Below are 16964 nucleotides of genomic sequence, written 5' to 3'. Positions count from 1 at the left end.
TGTCAGGGATGGTCAAAGTGCACGAGAAGAGCTCATGAAGAAGAGGACTGACCGTCTATCTGTCAAATGTCTCCAGAATCCATCACAGAACTTAGGAAATAGGGCCACAGAAAATGTCCATATGAAAATGTTGAGATCAGAATTGAGGCACAGATAAGGAAATCATATATTTAGAAATGATTCTTAAGTCAGGAGAAAAATGAACAATTTCAGAACCAGAAAACTAACAATTTTCTGATTCTGATGTTCTTAAAATAGCCATTTTCTTAAATAGCTGTTAAGAATGAATCGAATTAGTTGATATCTTCATCAGAAATAATGGAGTATACTACTTAGTAGTTCATTGATCTTCATCATTGCTAAAATCCCATCCATAAAGAAGGGATTTATGAGTGATTCCCACTATATAGCTCCTTTTTTCTTTTGCCATTTTATGACCTTGAAATGCCCCCATACCTCACCACACTATCATAGGCTTTACAGTGTCCCTGAAATTTTAGAGAGCAGATGCCTGAACATGGAACTGGCCTGACTTCTATCTGTTCATACATGTTGTAGAGAAAAAGAATGTAGGATTCTGTGTGTGTGGGGTGTTTGAGTCAGCAAGGTCTAAACCATAGATGCTTTGTTATCTTCTACAAATCTGCTCTAAGGCTACTTTACAATCCCAATTGCAACGTTTCAAGGGGAAATTTTATTTGTATATTTCTTCACCATAAGCAACCCTGAAGAAAGATAGTATATTGCAATAATTCTGAAAAATGTTTTCACCTTTTCAGATTTTCCTGGGAATGCTCTGTTGGCTAGTCGCAAAAAGTCTTTCTGCCCTTCACTCTTATCCACACTCTGATGGAGCTGACTGCAGACTCAGTTTTTTTGTTGTTTTTTTGTATGCCCGTGGGCCAACTGGGAGAAGAAGAACAAGGAAGATTTCTAGTTATTTGCTAAAACTCAATACTAAATCACCTGGTTTCAAAGCTTTAACTGAAGAGTGTATGTGCATGTGTGTGTTACTGTTAACTTGAGTCTACATAACTGCAGTTTGTGGCTGGCAACAGTCAAATGGCAAATGGCTTTGACAACTGAGGAGCTTTTTAATTTTTCTCAACAAAACATGTACTGGTGTTAGTAGGGCACTGTTGGTAATCATGGCTGGCAGCATTATGTGGTACCTTGGCTGGTAGCCCTCCTACTTGGTTTCCAAGTGTTTGTGTTTAATGGTTTGTATTTCCTAAGAATACAGACGCATGAGGATAAAGGGGCTGGTCTCCAGTTGGTGTGGTACAAATGCTCTGATGTCTGGGCCCTTTGATGAAATGAAGAGGCATGCCAGAACCGTTAAAGCATCTGGGCTGAGTACATTGGACCTCTGAAATCATTCTCTATTCTAATAGGCAATGGACTAGGATTGAAAAGGAAGCCAAGTAGCTTAGAAATGAATAGGTCTGTATGGTAGAAAGGGATTTTCCAGGCTCATTTCCCTGTAATTCTCAGGTAGTTGCCTATGAATAGAATTGATCATGTCCCCATGTCTTGTCTTTTGTCCCATGTCGAAGCAACATTTTTTTTTTTAACTTGGGAACCTGCCTATTGCAGACTTGAGCTCTCTTCCATTCCTTGCATTGCAATAGCTCAAAATTTTTTTTTTAATCTTCAGCTGAATAAAATACCTCTTTCATTAGTGAACAAAGTTTTAACCCTTCTACAGTTAGAGTCACACGATCCATTTCTATGGCAACATCTTTATGTAGGAGAATAGTTTATTTTATTGTCACTGTGGCTAGTGTTACTTAGCCTGTGGAACGGATTTATCGCCAGTTTTCTAAATTCTCTTTGTCCTTGATCCAACCTTACTCTCTCCTTCCTAACTTCTGTTATCACCTCTTGTTATGAACCATACAACTATTGAGTCAATCCATAATTGCCATGCCCTCTGTTTAGCCAAGGACCTTATCAGCCATCTTTTAATATTTGGTTGTTTATTTATTAAAAAAAAGTATTGATTGTTGTACCTGCTAGTCATAGGAAGTGGGACACAGTCTCTTTTTTAAAGAGCTTGTGGTCTAATAAAGAGGACAAATAAAGTGAACAAATTATGCTTCAGAAAGCACATTTGATTCAGAAGTCAACCCAGGAAAAGTGAGCATGGGATATGTAAATGTAAATTATTTTACTTATTGAGAGTATTTACTGCTGGAAAGCACTAGGTACATTAATTCAACAAAACTACACCTCTTTGCTAGCCATTAGCCAATGAGCTTAAAGATCCTGCAGATACCAAATTGATGCCATCTGTTCTCTGCTTCAAAGATGTTATAGCCTAGTGACCAAGAGGTGCAACCAAACATTATATTAGAGTGGAAGAGTGCTAAGATAAAGGAGGGCCAGGAGGGCCTGGGTACACATAGTTGGGTATGCACCTACCCAGGAGGTGACAAGGTTCCCAAGAAAGGCTTTCCGCCTTCAGGACTGAGCTTTATCCAAGTGAAGAAAGAGAACAGCATCCAAATAGTGGAAAAACTATAAGTAAAGAGTCAAAAACAGAAAAGCAGTGTGACTCTTTCTATGTGGCCATAAACATAGACTAACACTTTTACTCAATGGGGTATTTTTTAGAACATTTTTACTTTCAAAGCACTTGTAGTGCATGATAAAATTTAGTCTGCATCTTGATTGGAAAAAAAATAGGTACTGTTTCATCAGTCCTGAAGAAGCAAGAAAAAAATCTACCATCACTATGAGTTGTGTCTACCCTGGAGAATGTGGCTATATTACCGCTGGGGCGGAGCTACAGGGGGTATTGCATCCTCTCTGGGAGATTAAAGCTTCACCCTGTGCTTTGTCAGAGATGGCCTTGGCTCTTGAGGGATGCTCTAGAGAAAGCCACATTACCCTTCATTTTTCACAAATGGTCATTTAGATTTTATCTGGAGCCTTGCCAGTCAGGAACATTTTTCTTAAAACAATCTCAGCAAACTATTAACTCAATGGAAGCTAAAACGCATGCATATGGCCTAAGGATAGTTACTCAAGAGATTTCCTGCGAACCAGCCTAGATGAACCTATAAGAAGTGAGTGCCTCTCAGGAGATTTAAAACTGAAATTGATACTATCAAAGCTGTTTCAGTTACAGTGATAAATGTCTTTCCATCCAGAAAATTAGAACTATCTGAGAATGGAGACAAATGTGAAAATATTCTTGATATCAAGCAGGACCTGAGGAGTGCAGCCTTGATGTAGGACATAATTGGCAATTAATAGTCTTGTCAGTCTCTAGAGCCTCTCTTTGATGTGCTCCATGAGCACCATTAGTAGAGCATGTAAGTATTCTGAACATTTGCCACACAATGGAACTAAATTGAATTTCCTTTGTTTATTTTTGCTCTGAGGAAACCTGAAGGAAAGGTAGGTGAGTAGAGTTGCCGCAGGCCACTTGGGTTTCAAGCTTTGGCACTGGAAATGTGTTTTAAGCATCTTCTCTCTATTTATTACTCCAACTATTAGGATGTACTCTCTGCTGTACTTGAATTAATTGAGTTAGTACTGGAAATTCTCTTTGATTTTCCTTTGCTAATTGAAAAGGGGTTCCAGTTCCCAAGTTTCCCTGCAGGCTCTATACAGACATTATTTTGAAAGTCAACATTGAAGAGAGAAAACTGCTTGTGTTTCTTGTGCTTTTTTTTTTAATCGAGAGAAATGTTGGAAAACCATAAGCAGACTTTTAGTGTTTTATATTCTGTCAAGACCTATTTACATACAATATATTGATTTATGTACTACTGTATGATTATTCTAATGTTGATCTAAAGAAAACATGGCAAAGTATGATAATTTCTCCCCTAAAGGTAGTTATCATCCCTGTAGTTACAGTGTATTTTGTCATTCTGACCTTCAATATTTTATAAAAAGGTAAATATTGAATGATATTTATGTATTTATAGAAGGCTTGAATTCACAATGTTTTTGATAGATCGAGTTTACTTGCATTTTGAAGGACTCACTTCATTAGAAAATGCTTTCCTTCTCTTTCAAATTCTTCAAAATGTCATGATTATTAATAGTTTTGCCCTCTTTTACAGATAATTATCTGTATTTTGGGGTTAAAAAGATGAATAAATTGAAAATGTTCTTTTTAACACTATAATAAACACCCTTCTACACTCCACATTTATTCATTGATACTTAAAATTTTTTGGTTAATAATGTAGGTCAGTGTCAGAGTCTCTTTTCTCCTAATTGATATCAAAACTCAAGTACAAAATTATTCTTTGCATGTATTTATTCAAAAAGCTCCAAATACTCAGAATTAGGAAGACATAAGAATCTTTAAAACAATAATTTTATTTCATGCTTACTAGATGAAATACTTATATTTAATACTCACCCAAGGATATGTTTATTGATTTTAGAGAGAGAGGAAGGGAAAGAGAGAGAGAGAGGAGAGAGAGAGAAACATCAATCAGTTGCCTCTTGTACATGCCCCGACCAGGGACTGAACCTGCAACCTATATATGTGCCCTTACTGGGAATTGAATGCACAACATTTTTGGTGTATGGGATGGCATTACAACCAACTGAGCCACCCAGCCAGGGCAGATATGATGATTTGCTAATTGCTTCATGGCTACCTGCACAAGTTACCTGAAAATACCAAGAGCTGAGGATGTTGACTGTGACAAATTTGTGAGACACAGCTTCAGTGTTTCAGACAATCAATTCTAAGTTAGCCAGTCAAATTCCCTTTTCGCTTTTATCCCTTGCCTTTGTTTCCTTATCCTGCCTCTTAAAAATCTTAAAATAGGTTCTCTGAGATGAAAAACTTGCTAGAAATAATTTAATTTGCATGTACAGAGAACCAAATTTCTACAAGAATTTAATTTCAAACAAGAATTGAACTACAAGAGATTTTTCCAGCACAATTATCTCTAAGTCTGTGTTCCAGGTAGCAGTGGCACTGATTAATCCTCAGATTGCTGTGGTAATAGGAGACCAAAACAGGGAGAGAATTATAAAATATTTTGATAATGCAGAAAATAGTCCATAACACTTACAAACTTTTGCAAAACATACACCTCTGACTTAGGTAGAAGTTAGCAAGAGAAACCATTGTAGGATCAACATATCTCTAAGATTTTAAAAACCAGGATTCTGAGACCAGGGATAAAGAAAAGGGAGTCCTAGAGTAGCAAACTTTCCTTCTTTCATTATCATCTGATTTCCCATTTCATGCACTGTGAAAATCTGGCTACAGGGCTAATGACATGATATGATTTAGGAATCTGAATGGCTCAAGCTAAGAGTGTAATCTTCATGGCTAGTGGAAGGGTCATACAGAATAAGAGGCCATGTACAGGGGACAGCTGAGAGTAAAAGCCTCTGATGACTAATGAAGGCATCATTAGTCATCAGAGGGAGGGCCTGGAGTACTCAAGAAAATGATGATTCCAATAATATATTAGGAAAAGAAATTCCAGTTCGGATGAGGTGATAGAGTTCTGTGCCAGTGTGGGAGGACTCACCTGCTTGAGAGTTGGCTACATAGTATAGGCAGATTCATTTCTTAAAGAAAGTGCAAGGCTCTGGTTCTTTAGTTTCCTTGTGGAAGACTTCACTACAGTTATATAGTTGTCTTAGAATGGCACAATAAACATCAAATGCATGTAAAGACTTGGGTGTGGAAAATGCCAGTTTGAAGGAAAGCTTATCAAAGGTGGCTAAATTCAAAAGTACTCTTCATTCTTTGAAGACAGCATCTTGGTGACATCTCATAAGACACACACCAACATCATATATGTAACTTTACACCTAAATAATCAAAATTGGGCCAGTCATCGATGCCACCAAGTACAAAGTCACTACCAATGTGTTTTGTTTGGCTGCTGATTTTCATTTGGTGGATAAATTATATGACTCTATAGAATATAATTTATTGAAAACTATATTCACTACTTTATCGCCATGACTAGTGTATTTAATTAAAGATGACTAATTCATTCATGAAATGCCAAACTTTGATGCCCCAAATGGCAAGGAGGTTCTGGTTTCCAAGATATTAGCTAACTTTAACATGTGCAGTGGATTAAGGGATATGTATTTTAGTATACACACAAACTTACAGAATTCACTATTCATTAGGAAATCCACAGGCCATACTTCAGCTGAACCACCTCAACCTTAGGAACACTAAAGAAAGTTGAATGAACCAATAAATTTGATTCAGGTTCATGAAATTTTAACAGGGCTTCTCACTTCACCCCATAAGTACTCTGTTGGTAGAGTTGAAACTCTCAGGTTTGATTTATGAAGAGATAAACTCAAAAATGGGCAACTAAAGAATCTCCTTTGCTTGGTGCCTCTGATATAAGCAAAAATGACAACAAACCCACTCAAACTCTTCTACTCCCTGTGCTTCAGTTCCCGTTGACAATAAGGACTCTCTTATTTTGGATAGAAAAATCTGAAAGGATTATGAATGCAATAGGGTAAATCTGACACAGTATCTGAAAACAAAATTCTTCTTCTGTGTGAGTAATTGTCCTCAGTATTTTATGTTTCTGATGAAAAATTTACTCAATTTTTCTGCTTTATTAATTAATATTGACTGTGATGGTACCTGATTAAAATATCATCCTTTTATTTTCAGTTTAGGATCAGGTTTTCATGAGGTATTCTTGACAGTTGAATACTTAAGCTCCACCAAATAAATAAAAATAACTGCCCAATATGTAATTGTACTTCAGAGCAATTATAGGAATTTAATAATTCAAACAAACATCTATGCATTACCTACTGTGTATGTGTGAGACACTGCCTGGGATTTGGGACACCTTCTTTGCCAAGTATTAAAAGCCTTGCCAAGCATCACATTTTGAGGGTCTAGAAAAAGTAGAGAAAAGGATTTAGAAAAGATGATTAGAAAAGCAGAGAAACATGACACTTAACGCATAAAAAGAATAGTGTTAAGAAGAGAGCATACCACAATGTTTAATGCTGTGGTGAAGCAAAATACAGACAGAAAAGTGTACATGATGTACAGCTCGAATGTTGTCCACTTTGGAACTCAGTGGGTCGTGTCTGTGAGATGGTAGGGATGGGAGCCATGTTGCACCAACTTGAAGAACAAGGAGCATGCAAAAAATAAAGAATAGATAGAGTTAACTTATTTCTGCAGGAAAATAGGAAATATAAAAACACTTCCCTCCTTTTTAAAAAAGGAATAGCAAGACAAGCATTTGTTTGTAAATCCCATCAATTCAGCTAATATAATCTTGTTCTTTTACTTTGGAGACTGGCCAAGCCAGCTTTAGGTTGCCATTGTTTTTTAGGTAGTTGTGGTCTCTCCAGGGCCAGCTACCTTGGACAGTAGGAAGAGTAAGAGGGCTTGATGGATGACCATCATTTAGAAGGCTGTCATCTGGATCTCTTTACTGTCCTGAGAATGGATGTTGTGTGTGGCTTTTTGTGGAGGGTCCAGTGAACTACTATATCTCTGTTTGTTTAATTCTATTAAGATTATCACAGTATTCAGTGATGCCAAATTGATAAGAAAGAAGTCTTTCCAGCACTCCCTTTGCTTTCTCTTGCCAAGGCATTTGATTATCCCACCTACTGGGGGATTTAAACATGAATCTCTAAAGTGCTAGACTTCCTCAGAAGACCAGATGTTGGAAGAGAAAACCACTGGGCTGTTCCAATTTATCACATTCTTGTGTTACTGTGACATATGGTGGGAAGCAAATATTAGTGCATGGGAATCTAAAACATCAAGATGCATCTGAGTTATTCCTCCCCATTGCATTTGGTCTGCGAATGCCGGAAACACTCCATTTCATAGCCACATTTATCATTCAAAGTAAATCATGCATTTGGGGGGCATAAAATTGGATGCTTTAGAATGCATGAGATTACCAACTATTGCATATTTCTCCAAAGAAATGTTTGAATTATTCGGTCGGTGAGAGGAGTGGCTGCCTTAGAATGTAGCAAAGAGAACTTGGTGATGTATTAAAATAGATTAATATCAAGCAAATATTATCTTCCCTTTCCTCTTCAGCTCCAGAAATTAATTTGTATAGAAGTAGCTCTGTGGGATAATTTTATTTGTTTTGTTTATTTATTTTTTATTATACAGTTTTTCTTGAAATTTGAAATCTGTAAATCAGATTTTATAAGTCAAATAATATTTTCCAATAGATTTCCATCATATGTTCAGAGGTCTGTGTGCATAGAAATGTACTTGGCTCTAAGACATGCTAGAAATTACATTAAAAATAATTGCAAATGTGAGAAGGTATTAAGATAGAAAATCAAAAGTAAGCATTGGAAAAGATGTGAGTAGATGCTAAATCTAGTGTTAGAGGTAAAGGGAAACTTCAGGACAAATGTGAAAGCCAATTTAGTTTTAGGAGGTTAAATGAACAAAGTCAAGAGTCCCGAGGATCTAAAGTAAGAATCAGTAAAAGCGCTGGAGTCAAAGCACTGGAGATGTCTTGAGGAGGAAATCCCCAACTGTCCATCCTTATTTTGCTACCTTAGTGTTCTTTCCCTTGTCCTTTGACTTGCACTACAGAAACAGACAGTAGAGGTAGGGTACGAATTTTGAAATTTGTACAAAAACATTGCTCTGAAAATTAAAGTCATTTGAATATCATCCTAAGGTCCTTGTTGCCTGCCGATGTAAGGAATAGAACAGGGAATATTTACAGTTTAATTTTTAGAAACTACTTTAAAAATTGTTGCCTTAAACCCCTAATTGGTATCTTTCTCTTGGAAGAACTTTCTAATTTTATATATGTCTATAATCTTCCCTACCATCTCCTCTCTCCCTTTTCCCACTTCTGTCTCCCCAGCAATCCCACACCAAATATATGTTATTAAGACTTGTTTTGATAATTTGAATAGATATATCCCATCTAGAAATCACCTTTTTTACTTTCTAAAATATCAACTCACTTTTTAATCAAACTGTTTTGTGCTAATGATTTTTTAAATATAGTGAAACTTCAGCTTGCTTAGGGTCATAAAGCCTTGTGTTTTTGTTTGTATGTTTGTTTGTTTGTTTTGTTTGTGTGTATGTACAATCCAAGTAATTACCGCTGACCTAACAGGGAAGCCTATATATAGTCATTCCTCTTGCTTTTCCCTCTGCCCTCCTCAACCCTATGTCCTCCTGGTCTACTATGTATATTCAGATCTTGCTAATATTAAAGTACATTTCCCATTGTACTATAATTTTATATCTACTCTCCCCAAACAACAATGTTCTTTAAATCAAAGCTCTATTTTATTCTTGCCATTATTCCCAGCACTTACATAGCATATAATAACAACAATATTAACAAGAAGACACAGAAATAGAAAAAAATATGCAATGACAATAATACAAAGTAAAAGATAATATTATAATGGTTCAAAGTTACCCTTGGTCAATTTACATGTTAAAAATTTTAGGAGTAAGTATAGGTTCAAGGAACAGAAACCCCCAAATCACAAGTTTAAAATGATGAAAGTTTTCCCTCATATTTCAGAAGTTCAGAACAGAGGTAATAGGCTTGGCATGACATATCACCCTGTGGCTGCAAGAACCATGGCTATTTGTACTTAGTTATTCCCCATGGTTAATTTCTACACATTAGGTCATCTTATGCTTCAAGATGGATGTGGGAACTTTGGAGCTCCAGCAGTCATGGCCAGATTCCAGTCATCAGGGAAAGAGAAGGGGGCAAACTTCTCCTCATCACCTACTTCTTTTAAAATCTCTTCTCAGGCCCTGGTGGGTATGGCTCAGTTGGTTAGAGTTTTGTCACTAGACTGAAAGGTCGAAGGTTTGATTCCCAGTCAGGACACATGCCTAGGTTTCAAGTTTGATTTCTGATTGGAGTGCATAAGAGGAGGCAACCTATCGATGTTTCTCTCTCACATCAATGTTTCTCTTTCTTTCTCTCTTTTTTCCTCTCTCTTTAAAAGCAATGAGCCTTGGCTGGCATAGCCCAGTGGATTGAGCAGGGCCCATGAACCACATGATTGGTAATTCGATTCTCAGTCAGGGCACATACATGCCTGGGTTGCAGGCAACCACACATTGATGTTTCTCTCCTTCTCTCCTTCCCTTACTCTCTAAAGATAAATAAATAAAAAATTTTTAAAAAGCAATGAAAAAATGTCCTCAAGTGAGGATTTAGAAAAAAGAACCTTAAAAAGTAATAAAAATAAAAAAATAAAACCTGTTCTCACAAGTTGTATCTGGCACTTTCGGTTACTCTTTAACTGCTGGAACTAGTCACATGATCATTTTAAACCAAAAAACGTGGTGGAAAATGGAGTCTTCTTGTGGGCAGCTATGCGCTCACATAAAAACTGGGGATTCCATAAGAAAGCAAGAAAAGAAGAATTAACACTAGGAAATAGTGATATTTGGCATATGTGCATTATCAAATTTAAGCTACTCAACAACCTTACTCGTACTAACCCTAGATTAATATTTTCACCATTTATTCATTTGACAAATATGATTGTACACTACTGTGTATTAGATCTAGTTCTAGGGCTTCGGGATTGGCAGGAAACAACGTGTTCTGTTGGAAGTTTTATTCTAATTGGGAAGGCAGACTTTAACAAAGGCACACATAATATGATGTTAGATAGTGATCACTTTTATGAAGAAAAGTTAATAGGGAAAAGAGAATAGTATAAAACGCTATTCATTTAAGCGGTAATCCTGAGAGGACTTTGAAGGGGTAACTTCTGAGACATGACCCAGATGGAACCATAGGGACATCATGGAGGGTTTTAGGAAAAGGAACAAAACACATTTGATTGGACATTAGGAAATTAATAAAAGGCTCGTGAATGTAGAAATGAAATCAGAGAAAGAGAGCAGTGAGCCATTCTAGATAAGTTGTGGACAATAATAGGAAATTTGGGTTTTATTTTGAGTTTGATGGGGGCCACTGGAGTTTTGGGGCTGGTGAGTGAAGTGATTAGATTTACATTATAAGTAATTTTGATTGTTGGATAAATAATCAATTCAGAAGGTAGGAAGACAGTGGGATGGAAGGCAAAGTGGAAGCAGAGAAAGCAAAAAATTATTTTAGAGAATTTAGGTGAGAGATCATGATAACTTTGACTAGGAAAGTGATAATGATAAATGTGATCAGAAGCAGGCTATATTTTAGAAGTGGAACTTATGGACCATCTGGGTGATGAGAGTGAAAGGAGGACTTGTATACATTTTTATGATGGTTAATTTTATATGCTAATTTGGCAACCATGGTACCTAGTCATAATTAGTTTTCTAATCTGATTGTATTAAAGGCACTAATGACTATCTCTACTAGTAAAGTAACATGGATAGTCCATGGTATGATTAGCAGTAGAAATTTGCAAAATAGCACCATCAAATACTACTAATACAATACTTATAAGAGTTAAGTTCCTGAGTAACCATGCATTTGATGTCTTAGAATGTTTTGGTCAAAATATTTAGTATGAGATTTATTAGTTGCTCCAAAGAGGGGAAATAAAACGATGAACTCAGGGATTCAAAATTCCAGCTCTTGGGTAGCACAAATGACTAAAAGTTTCTCTGTCTGTTTTGAAAGAAACTCTTATCACCTATAGCCAAAGAGCTGAGATTGCTGAAAACCAAACCCAGAATCTCAATGAATTTCAATGCAAATTGCAAATTAAATTACTATCTTTACAGAGTGCCTTCAGTTACAGTGAAGGCATTGATTAGGAAGGTATGGTATTTTGAAAATCAGAATGGGAACACATGGGAAGATCCTGATGAAGTGGGGGGCATTGAACCCTTTAAATTCTGGTGAGCCTTCTTTGCCAGGAGTAGCAGCTGCTCCAGACCCATCTGAGGGGAACAATCCTGTTCTGCTTAAGGAAATTATAATGGCCTCCTCTGAAGTAGGTGCCTTGTAAGATGCTGTTGACCCTCATTGAGACCTACCTCCACCACTTCTCTTTGCTTTCAGACCCATCACTAGAACTCAGGTTCCCGTAGGCCCCTAATGGTGAGGTTCAAAGTAAGACCCATGAAGAGGTACAGCACACTTCACAAAACTACATAATTTTTCTAATTTTTATAGACATAAATTTACACATAAATGTGTGGGAGTAAATATTAAAGGTGTGGCATAATGGTAGAAGTAACTAAAAATTGGATGAGGCAAAATTTATTGATATAAGCACAGTAAACAGAAATATGAATTTAATATGGCAACTCAGGGGGTTAAAACAATCTCTAATAGTTTATTTGGTTGGCCGGCTGAAACATGAACCAATAGGTGGCCACCACCAAATGAACCGAAATACCAGAACTTCCTTGATATACTGCAGAGGGAATGATTCAAAAGCTTAGGGAGATTGAAATGTTAGAATGGATTTATCACTTGAGAACTAGGAGGGTTCAGAGGACATGCCTTTAACGATGACTGTGAGAAATAAATTTGTGAGGTGAGCTCCAACATTTTTGAAGAGCTTTGTCATTACTCTTCTTTGTAGGTCAGAAATTACAGTGGAACTGCTGTCACTAAATTGAAAAACTAAATGCAATAAAAGTAATTAGATCCCAGGATGTCAGGGATCAAGTGGTTCCATTAAATCACCAAGGACAATGTGGGCAATCAGAATAGTATGACTAGTAGGAGACCTAGAGGATTGGCTAGGTGATTGTGGTATTTCCAGGAGTGAAACAGATGGTAAGTCTCCTAAATTCTTACTTTATCTGTATAAGCAGAAAGTTCTAGGTCAAAAGAAAAAAAGTCAAGCTTGGATCATAAAAGCAGAGAGTCATAAAGCCATAAGTATAAACTTATTATGGCCTTTACTTGGACTTTGAATATGACTTAAGGAGATGAATATGGCTTGACAGGTGGTGGAAGATGATAGTTAATTTTGTGTCAGCTTGGCTAGATGCTGCATAAATACCTTTAAACAACATGGTTAACATTTAAATCAGTAGACATTGAGTAAAGCAGATTACCCTTCATAGTGTGGATAAGCCTCATCCAATCAGTTGAAGGCCTTGAGAGGAAAAATTTAAGGTCTCCCAGGGAATATGAAATTGTACCTCCAACTGTGTTTGGACTCAAGCTATAGCATCAAATTTTCCCTGCATCTTGAGCCTTTTGGCCTGCCCTCCAGATTTCAAATTTGCCAGTCCTCAAATGGCATGAGTTAATTATTTAAGACATCTTTCTATATGTTTACAGATACCATTGGTCTGCTTTGTGGAAAGCCCTGACTAATAATAGAGTTTTGACTGGAGCAATGAGGTGAGTGCTTATAGCACTGATTTAAATGGGAGAGACAGACAGAGAAGTGAATTGTGGTGGGAGAGGAAGAGATGAAATGGAGGCGAATATGAATGCTATTTTAGACATGCTAATTTTGAGAAACACATTAGACAATCTAGTGGAGATGTTGAGCAAGCAAATGGTAAATGAGTTTAATACTCAGGGGATGGATCAAAACTAGAAATCTAAAATTGGAGGTCATTAGCATAATGATATTTAAAACATTGGGACTAATAAGTTCAACTACAGAGAGAACATTGATAGAAAAGAGAAGAGGGCTGAAAACTGAGCCCTGAGGAAGTCTAATATTTAGAGGTCAGTCAGAAGGAGAATCGTGCAAAGAAAACTAAAAAAGAACAGACATAAGTACAAGAAAACACTGGAGAGTATAGTGACCCAGAAGATAAATAAAGATGATGACTTAAGAACAGAGAATTCATCAACTGTATCTCTAAGATGCTTCTGAGAACTGGAAATTATTCATTGCATTTGGCACATTGATGGTCCACGGTGATCTTGAGAAGTGGCCTATCAGTAAGTGATAGAGACAAACTTTCAACTGGGTTGAAGAGAAAATAGTTATTAAGGAGGCAAAGATAGCAAGTATAGACAACTTTCTAAGGAGTTCTGTGGAAAAGATCAGCAGAGAAAATGGGACTGGAATTCATAGGATTTAAGAACAAAAGCAGATTGGTGGAAATGCGGAAGAGGCATCTGTACTGATTACTAGTTGAAGTGGAAACCCAAACAAAGCCACTTAGAAAACTTTAATTTCAGCTTGTCACTGTTAATATTTTCAAATTATTGAACACTGAATGCATGGATACTTTGTTAGGTTTTATGCATTTCCAGAAAAATTCTGGCGCAGTGCAGAAAAAGAAGGCCGAGACATATTACAACAGACCACAAACAAACCCAGAGAATATTTTCTTTTTTTAACATGGGATGTATCTCTACATATTTATATGGTGATATAAACAATGCAATGGGGAGAGAAAGAGGATACAGGGGAGAAAGTGTCATTGCAATAAAGAGAGTCACAGAACAGGCAAGAGAGGATGGGATTGAGTGCATCTATGGGAGGTTGATACTAAATTAGAGCAGGGAGAGTTAAATAGGAGCAGAGAGGCTGAGATATGCATAAAAATGCAGGCAGATGATGAGAAGTGATCATGGGGAAGTATTTCAGTTTTCTTTGGGTTGCTTTAAATCATCCCTTTGAAAGCATAATAGGCAGTATAGTCTTTTGGCATTTGCTTCTAAGGACAGTGAATTTGGAGATGTCGAGAGAAGAAATGATTTATACATAATAACAGAGAGCAAGAAGGACAATTATTCTACCACAAAGCCCTATGTGATTGGGGTGGTGGTAGTGGTAGAAACAGCTATCACAGCAGAGAGCATTAGGAAACCATTCATTTTCTCTTAGAGAAAGAAGGTGAGGGGATTAATTAGATTTTTTTTTCTGATGGCAGACCATGAATTGCAAAGGGAAAAGTAGCAGAAGAATTTCGTGTGCGGGGGAAGAATGAAAGCTTGAGTTAGACCCAAAGTTACATAGAACCACAGGGGAATAGGAATTCTTGTAAAGAGGGATATCACAGGGTCTTGGACCCCTTATGGAAATATAAGGCATGACAGTCTTTTTGGAGAAGGTGGGTCATTAATTCTACCTTCCTTCTTGAGATTGATTTTTTAAGGCAATGGTACTGAGACTGTAATATTATAGTGGTAGGGAACTAGTGATTTTATTAGGTTCATGAGAAGTCCTCTTGACCTTCCTAGATCCTGACATTTTATTAAACTTAGGCACAGAGATGTTGAGTAAATCTCCCAAATTTTGAAAGCAAGCAAGTGAGAGAGCTAGGGTGCAAATTCCAACAATTGAATTCCAGAGTAGGGAGTTCTAAGTATTGTGCTAGAGGCACTCAACATGCTTGTTGCCTGATAGATGCAGAGAAATCTCTTATTTGGGAAAATGTCTTTGCTGGGGGTCAAGATGATATCAGTTTGCTGATGAGCCCACACTAGTGAGATGAAGACCTAGGTTAGTGATTATCCAAGACAGAATCATGATAATGTCATGTTCTTTTGTCTTGTGCCCTTTATTAAGACTCTTGTCCTAGAAACCAGGTACACTGGTGTGGGGAAGCCCAGTCTGCATGGAGAGAAATGGAGGCCCATGGGCCCTCAGACTCAGCTGATGTTTCATTGGGTAAATATTACCAACTTGCCAGCCATAACAAGTCAGTAATCTTGGTTATGGATCTCACAGCCCTAAACGGTGTTCCCCAACTAATGCCACTAAGTCTTGTCCAAATTGCATATTCATGAGTAAAATAAATTATTGTTGTTATTTTAAGCTACAACATTTAGGAATTTGCAAAGCAACAGTGAATAACTGGAACATTTGACCATTAAACTACCTGATGTGCTTGAGCTTTTGCTTCCCTAACTGTAAAATGAAAACCACATTGGTTCACAGGGTTGTCATGTGGATTCATGAAAATTTAGAAATATTTATATTCTTGCATAAATAATAGTCAGTCAAAATTGGCTTCCTCCTTTATCCCTTCTGTAGCCTCCCAGATTAGACAAAGCAACTAGAAGTGTTTTTAAGGAAATAATTTCCTTTGTGTATATAAGGAGGCAGAAATGGGAGAAAGAAGGAAGGTTAGCATATCTGCCGACTCTCAGCCGCCAAATAGCTCACACTCTTCATTCCTATCTCTGCTCAAATACCATTTTCTTAAAAAGTCTCATCTGGCTTCTCCCATAAAATAGCAGTATATGTGTGCTCTTTATCTTGCCTTCCCTCTCCATTAGTGTTTATTATTTTTCTTCATAGCACTGATCATCCCCTGAATATTGTATATATACTTATATATCTATTTATATATATATTTATTACATGATCTCACTCCACTAAAATGGAAGTTCTACTAGAGTAGGGATTTTTTACTATTTTGTGCTTTAATCTCTGTGCAGTCCCTGGAACAGTGCCTGACATACATCAGAAATTCTATAAATATATGTTGAATGGCAAAGTGAATGAATACTTTCTGGTGTAGCCCTTCCTTTTGTTTTAATTTACTCCTTTCAGGTGATATGCCAAAGAACACATTGAATAGAATGTTGACTTCAAGATCAGAAAGTCAGACAGACTCTAAGAAAGGAAAAGGCAGTCAAATATGCCAATTACTTCCAAAGGGTAATGGCATATTTTGAAATTTGGAGGCTGCTTCATTAAAATTCATTTTGTGCTACTAAAATAAGGAATCAGGAACCTGACAGAAATGAAACTCAAATAGGTATTCATTTCCTTTATCTTTTTACAAGACAGATCAATTAGTAATTTTATGGTTGAAAAAACTCATTTTTAAACGTTATATGAAACTTAATATAATATCAAATCTGGCCTAATGTCACCTTTATTAAGGAATTGAAAACACTCTTACATCTGTTCATTCCACCAAAAAATACTGAGAAGCACTTCCACTCCCCCCATCTAAAGTTTATGATGGAGGAGGAAAATGGGCACAGAAATGATCTCGTTGCTTAATTAACTTCCCAGAAAAGAAAGGTGAATGATCAGCACCAGACCAGAATGTTTTAAGTTACACTTCTATCTGTAAACCAAGCCACGGAAACCCTCCC

Source organism: Artibeus jamaicensis, unplaced genomic scaffold, assembly GCF_021234435.1.
Source record: "Artibeus jamaicensis isolate MK-2021 breed Jamaican fruit bat unplaced genomic scaffold, CSHL_Jam_final contig_851, whole genome shotgun sequence".
Lineage (NCBI taxonomy): Eukaryota > Metazoa > Chordata > Mammalia > Chiroptera > Phyllostomidae > Artibeus > Artibeus jamaicensis.
The sequence above is the reverse complement of the archived record's forward strand: the minus strand, read 5'-3'. Positions refer to the sequence as shown.